Below are 7,791 nucleotides of genomic sequence, written 5' to 3' on the forward strand. Positions count from 1 at the left end.
TATATATATATATATAGGAATATCTATATACCATATTACGTGGCATCAGATAGTCTTACATTGACCATTGCAACAACCAAGGGTATAAAACGTTTTCCTTCTAAAGGGATATATGTACATTCTTGAGATATCATGATATCATTATATCGTTATTCATCACATCATTCTTGTATGAACCTTCTTGAGATAACATAAGCGTCAGATATCGTTTAAATTGTGATGTATTCGTTTTATATCAGACATCGTCTTAACTGTAACTGCTGGTATGTCTTTTAAGCGTAAACAATTCCTCTAGACTGCACATTTCTCTGTTTACTAAATATGTCGCTCAACGCGCCGTGGTTTAATTATGTCATCGTACCTTGCACAACATTGGTTGCGAGCGAACTGAGGGCCGTTAGATCTGGAAATTGCGCTTACGAACACCAATATGAACGCCTCGACAACTAGGTTTTCAATGGCCTTGATCGTCGGGTGGCTTATGGGATGGCAGGATTTGAATGACGTTATATGACGTCATGATTGCCAGGGTGACTTCGAAAACTATCCTCGATACACCTCTCCCCATTTTCGTGGGCGTGTAGCTCAGAAACTAGCGGGCTTAGGCCTTTGAGAAGGGCAGGATTGTGACAACGTCTAAAAGGCATTCACGATGGCTATTTCATTTCGAAATTCCGTATATAAATGGAAACGCTCTCTTTTAAACATTTTTCAAATGTACGGGCTGCGCTTTGTCATCAAATGTTCGCATTTGGACGTAAAGCCACCAGTTTTGCCAGCCCCAGCGTCAGACTGAGCGGAAACGCATCAAAGCCTGGTGACCCAGCGGGCTGGATGCCTCTTCTCCCTGCTCTCCCACTAACATTGCCCTGACGTTTACTTCCATTTTACGTCTCTCTGATCGTTTTTTCCCTTGCAGGGCTTCTTTCTGAGCCTTATCTGACCCCCATCTCCTCACCTCCTTCTGATCTCCCTCTGACTGCTCTACATCCACTCCCTGGGCTTCATATGACTGGCCACTGGCTTTACTCTGGCCCCCCTTCCTTACACTGCTCTGAACCCCCCGGCGCGTCTGTTTCAGCTGGCGTCGCTCGGTTCCGCTCACGACCGCCGCCGACCTGTGACGACTACTGTCCGCGTCAGAGGTGCACGGTCAGTACGAACGGCCGAATCCGCTGCCTCGGCGTCCCTCCCCGCCTCGACGACGACGATCGTGGACCATGCCGGTGCCGTACCAGAAGTGGTAAGCGCTGCAAGCGCTCCAAGTCCAAGCGCAAGTCGAAATCCAAGTCGAAGTGCCGCTGCACAGGAGACTGCGGCTTCCGCGGCTCTGGGCGAGATCGGACTGTGTTTGTCCGTGACCCTGCCCCGGCAGTGTCCCGTTGCCCGTGCCCGTGCCCGTGCCCGTGCCCGTACCCGTTTTTCATCGGCCCCCGCCCCCGCCCCCGGCCTCCGCCTTCACCTCCGCTTCCGGTAGTGCCCGATCCTAATCCGGTTCATTTGCAGCCGGTGCCGGTGCAACCGGTGCACGTGGTGCCGGTGCCGGTGCCGGTGCGGGTCGCATCCCGGGTGACCTGTAATGACCTCTGCCCCGGCCAGAAGTGCACGGTGACCGCAGACGGCCGGCCGCACTGCCTCGGAACACAGCCGTCGGACGGACGGGGACGCCGCCGCTGTCGTCACGGCAGGAAACGCAACGGACGTTGCAGGAAACGCTCCGGCTCTGACTCCAGCTCTGGCTCCCGTTCTCGCTCCGGCTCTCGCTCCGGCTCTCGCTCCGGCTCTCGCTCCGGCTCCAAATCACGCTCCCGCTCCGGCTCCAGAAAGAAACACTACCGCTGCAAGTACAAGGGCAGGTGCTGAGGGGCGCCAAGCTTCGCCGTAGTTCTTCGGCTCTTCTGTTCGCATGTCTGCTCTGAAACGACGCGGCGCTTTTCCTGACGGCGTTCTCATTCATCGAGAGGTGGTCTGACGGTTATCTTGCAGCCCAAAAGAATGAAGCATTGCGCGAATTTTTGCGTCGAAACACTTCTGTTTTCTCCCTAAAACCGTGCAGGCATGAATATAAACCCTTATTTCCGGTGTCAGAACGTTATGGAAGATGCAATATTAACCTGCTAAGATGTCAACGCTTTGCTGCCATCAGATTTGGATCATTATTATCTTGGCTGCTAGTTGATGCAGAGCATGAACGATAGAACAAAGTTGTTGGCTGATGGTTTACAACGGCGGTAATAGGAGATTTACCCCTACAGAGAGCATGCTTGCTGAATTATTACTCTGCAAACTGTTTCGTGACGGCCTGGTCTTCTGTCTTTCTATCTGTCTCAATGGCCATGAAGTGAAACCATTGCTGCATTTCAGAACAACAGCCCAAGGACAAGCGGATTCCGCTTGCTTCACTACGCGAAGAGATCGCGTTGTTGGTGCCGGTCACGCATCTCTTTGGATTGCGGGATTAAAACATATTGCGAGTAAGGTATTGACTGCCCGACATTAGCTGTGTTCTGCGACCACTTTGAGCCTGCACAACCGCAGCAGCAGTTCACCAACACTGCAGTCAGCCAACTGGGGTCACAACCAACACGGTACCAGAGCGGAGGCCGAGTGGTACCCGACGCGCGTGGACGGGCCGCCACACGAGGCAGCGTTTACCAGAGCTGAGGCCGAGTGGTACCTGACGCACGTGTGCGGCCGACCCACGTCCTCGACCTTGAATTGCCCTTAGCATATCAGGCTCGCTGTGTAGCATCACATTATGAGCCAGGGTGGCCACTTGAAGCTCTACCACGTGTCGAGGCGACGCCATCAAAGTGTCTTACGCAGGCCAGACGCACTGGCCAAATCTACGTTGGCCAACAATCGATCTGGTAGCAAAGTTTAGAATCTTTTCGATTCTATCAAATTGTTCTGCGTGCCATTGTCATAAACCTCCAGACGGTATCTGACCTGCGTGAGCTCCAACTCCGTCGCTAGACTTTTGATGACGTCATCTGCAAGGCAGTGCAGCGAGTAGGACGGGCTTATCAGCACGCCCACACACCGGCGGCTGAGCCCGGACACGTGTGAATCCCAAGACAGGACGCTGTCAAAGACGACACCTAAGTTCATCATCTCCGCACAGGATCGCAACACGACGTAGCGAAAAGTTACGGTGAAGTTTAGAAGAGCGAGTAAATTTTGACGAATGCCGAAAGTGATAAGTTACGTTTTGGTTGCGCTTGCATCTGGTACCATATGCACGATGAAAAACATGTGCGCTTTGTGCGTACAAAGGCAGATCACTCGAGAAAGCTGTCAAAAGAATTAGGTCTCTTACTGAACCCTGGAATGCACAACGCCCCAGGCGGTATGACGTCACAGGTCAAGGTCGGCGGAGCGCGGCCCGGCGGCACGGTCTAGCTGCAGGGTCTCTCGTCGGGTGGTGATTTTCACGCGGCAGGCAATGGCCAGGTTCTTGCAGGCCTCGCACGCGGTTGAAGGTAGAGCTGACTGGGTGGGGGTGCCAACAAGCACCAGTACACGGACGATGGCCCGCGAAGTGCAAAATTGGGCCAGGTTTCGACGCCAATGCTGCTGTCGGCGGACACGTCAAACACACTCGAGTGGCGGTTGGAAGGCCAGGTCCGTGACGACTCAACTTGTACAATCACGATCTAGTCGAGAAGGGTGCTGTTGGGCGGAGACAAATCGGGTACACACCCGAACACCCCTTCTCCATACACGCACGCGCTTGCGCGCAAGAAAGAACGTGAGGTACCCCGTGAAGAGACAAGCAGCGCCCCGCGTCCGCGCGTGGGCGACGCGCTCAGGGAACTGATAACACTATAAATAATGAATATGCGAGAAACAATTAGAAAAGGTCAACACATGAGCATATAACGACATTTTGGTACTGAAAACAGAGCACCGACCTCATAAGACACCTCTTCGAGAAGTGGAAGTACTTCAAGTGAGCGAGCTCGTTTGCTAGGTGGAAAAATTCGCACTGCCAGTCCGAAACGAGGGCATCGCGAGGATCAGGACTGAGGCAGAGAACTTTGACAAGAGGGTCGGGTGACTAAAACGAGTAAAGCTTTGCGCTACAAAGGACAGGTTTTGCGCTAAATTCTTCCTACCTATTACTGAATTCAGACTTGTAATCGAATTACTTAATGAAAGCGCTATAACCGAGTATGTGAATGCAGGTAAACACCTTAAACTCACGGATAAGGATAAGAGAACATCATGGGAAAGGTGCAAAAGGCGAGCACCTACCACGTCGACCATTATATCTATCCAGCACTTGAGCTTAAGCCAGAATGTCTTCTGTGAAGAGCCTGTGAATGGCACTGACAGAAACTCCAGTTACAGCGTGTCACGGCATATGATGGCAAAACCGCGGTCAGATATTCCAGTCTGTTGATTTGTTTCCAACGTACATGTCCCGGACACAGAAGCATGCGGTCCTCGATTATCTCACTCAGTCACGTTTTTCCGCGGTAGAAGATTTCCAGTCTCTCACGACAGGCAGATTGTTCACATCATTCACGTGCTTGACGAGGGACCCCCTCTGGGTGACGGATTTTTTCAGCGTGGTGATGTCTGCAGGTTATGCCGCATCTCTGCGTGCCGGGTTTGACAGGTCATAATGCGAGGTGGACGAGACAGGTGTCGCCCTCTGCCTTGGTCTGGCGTTGTCAGACGTGGCAGGGAGCGGGCTTCTGCGTCTTGGTGGCGTGTACCGATCTTGAAGAAAGTCCGTTAGGTAACACGCACCCTGATCTGCCGATGGGATATGCGTTCAGCTCGAGCGCCTCGATGGCGGCGGTGCCTTTGCAGGCCGAGTTGCTGCAGCAAAGCTACCACCGAGTCGCTCAGCTGCGTTGTGGTGGTGCCCTGAAGCTGAGGTTGGGCTTGTGAATAGGTGGCGCTAGTAACCAGCCCGTCCGACCTCGCTGGGGTACGTGAGGGGCCGCTGAGAAGCACAGTCGGCTGCGCAAACATGGCTGAGAGTTAAAGGTCACCGTGAGTTCCGCCGGTTCGTGGTCCGACCGACCTGAAATGTCAACAAAGGTGACGCGGAACAAACGCACGCGGTAATAGCAATATCTGGGTGTTGGTTCTCCCGTAAGGATAACTACTCATATGACCTGACATAACGTCACCTCTAGAAGTCACTAGGGAACATCTTAATGCTAATTACATGGGCAGATCAGGGCTAGATACACAAAAATGCCTATAAACAATGGAGCGTAACTCAGCGTTTCAAGACGCAGCAGAGCCAGTGCTAGATTTAGTCCTTTTCTTTTGTTTAGTTAACTCCAGTGTGTCTGGCAAAACCATCCTGCAGGCCAGGTGTAAAACCGTCCAATGGTGGAGGCCAGTTGCATATTTTAACGTGCAAAAGGCGCACAAAACTTATGTTGAAGCTTAAAGGTTTGTCATTGTTGATGACACGGCTATCGCCTGACTTGTGTTTACGCTAGCTAGAAAGACAATCATTTGCCGATCCCAACTGACGTCATCACCTTTGTCACACAGAAACTAAATATGTCGTTCCTTGCAGGAGTTATGCCTAGAAATGGTGGGATTATATATGTGGATATATATACATATATATATATATATATATATATATATATATATATTTAAATGAACGTCTTCCGCCATTTCAGCATTAGCGTACGAAAACGGTTTTGAGTTTCATTCATCAAACGCCGCACACAAATTCAATTATAAACATTGACTTGCGCCAGCCATTTCAGCATCATTCAGGAATCTTTCCAAGACGTAGGTGTGAGCAAGTTAAGCCAAAGGAAATGTCCTGACATTGGTGCATGTTACAACATACTCTAATGAAGCCCCATGAATAGTTACGTCTAATAATAACATGATTACTGCCCCTACGCACGGCCAAGTTATAATGAGGAGTGAAATTTTAATTATTTAGAGTCTAACTTGTGCTGTCAACGCTTGATAACAGCATTACGCCTCTTCTCTGCAGATGCGGCGACCGTAGGCATGACAACTACCGTGCGCACCTTTTATTCGCACCTTTACTTGTGGAAATAAAGTAACGTTTGTGTTTGACACAGCGAGCAATGGTCTGCTACCAAGGAGTTAAATTGTTGAAGTTTGAGTAAGTGCGTCACGTGATGCTACAATTCCCAAAGATAAACTGCGCCCCGAAAAGAGCCAATGTCGTGAATGCCCTATCAGGCAAGGACGCTCTAAATGTGAAAATCCCACTGGACTTCAAACACTATACGATCATATTCTGGACTCATCGCCAGAAGTTAGATAAATTAATCCAGCAACGAAAGTTTGCTCAGGTGCTCTCCCACTAAAAGTATGGTTCAATCCGGCCCCTTCCAGCGTCTTTTCAAACACAAAATAGACCAACTCACAATAAAGCTGTCTCTATAATGAGGCCTACCACTGAAATTCTTCTATCAGTTGTAAATCACAGTGAACTGAGAACTTTCACGTAATGAAGGAAAATGTCCACATTCTAGATATTCGGTGTCATGCCATATCTTTCGCCGTACACACTAAACGTGTGTTGAATAAGCGCCAATACAAAGTAGGGTTTGCCCTATCTTCATGCGTGGACCGAGGTTCCTGGGTAGTAGGCGCTTCTTCTCACAACTCACAATAACCACCCACTGGATGTTTACAATCCAAGTATTCCTTGTTACCAGCTCCTCACCGCTCGGACAAAACACACACCGAGGACACGAACCCAGATGATTGGCAACGCTCGATAACGTATATGGTTGCGTTTTAATGCAAACGGTGTCAATCGGACTTAAACAAAGTTATGCACACATATGATGATGATATGCTTAGCTAACTATGTAAGCGGAATTAAGTTACTTACCTGACTTCCTCCAATAGCCAAAGCTGATGCATAACCTCAGCTTGAAGACAGCATGTTGTCATATTGACTTCATATGACGACCTAGCGTATTTAAATGAGCGGCCAAGTATTTAGCCGGCCGAGGCAGCGCAGGAGGATGTTGAGCGCACCGGAAACTTAACTAAATGATCCTTTAAAACAATAGAAGACAGTGAAGTGATCCCAGGCACCTAAATTGGTTCACCAACCCTGTCTCCACACACAGTGGTGCTGAAAAAGGTCTAACCCAATGAAACATAGTTTCCCATTTCACTGATCTAATGCTCGTAATTTATCGCGACAGACATTTCGTACAGAATATGCTGAACAGAATTCTGAACGATACGAGCATTTCAGTCTCTTCTTATGGGGGGAAATATATTGCGATAAGTCTCCCATGCTCGTAGGCGAGCAGATGCCTTTTTACCTCTAGGTAAAAGCCAGAGGGGATAGACCAAAAACCGTATGAAGCGTTCGCTTTAATCAGCGTCATTACCAACCTCATGTTAGCATATATCTATATGTAAACAGGGTACTTCAAGCTTAATAGCAATAGAGTAATAAGTAATAGATAAGAAATACGAGATTTACCCCTACAGACGCATGCTTGCTGGATTGTTACCTTGCAAACGGTTTTGGCGACGGCCTGGGCTTTTGTCTTGTAATCTGTCCCATGGCCATGAAAGTGAAGCCAAAGCTGCATTTCAGACACAATAACCCAAAACAAGCGGAGTCCCTTGCTTTCACCTACGCAGAAGAGGGTCACGTTTGTGGTGCCGGTTACGACATCTCTTTGAATTGCGGGGAGTAAAACATATTGCAAGTAAGGTATTGGCTGCCCGACAATAGCCACGTTTCTACGACCACGTTTGACTCTGCACAATCGCAGGAGGTAGTTCACCAACACCACA

Source organism: Pollicipes pollicipes, unplaced genomic scaffold, assembly GCF_011947565.3.
Source record: "Pollicipes pollicipes isolate AB1234 unplaced genomic scaffold, Ppol_2.1 Scaffold_7262;HRSCAF=8765_pilon_pilon_pilon, whole genome shotgun sequence".
NCBI classification, from domain to species: domain Eukaryota; kingdom Metazoa; phylum Arthropoda; class Thecostraca; order Pollicipedomorpha; family Pollicipedidae; genus Pollicipes; species Pollicipes pollicipes.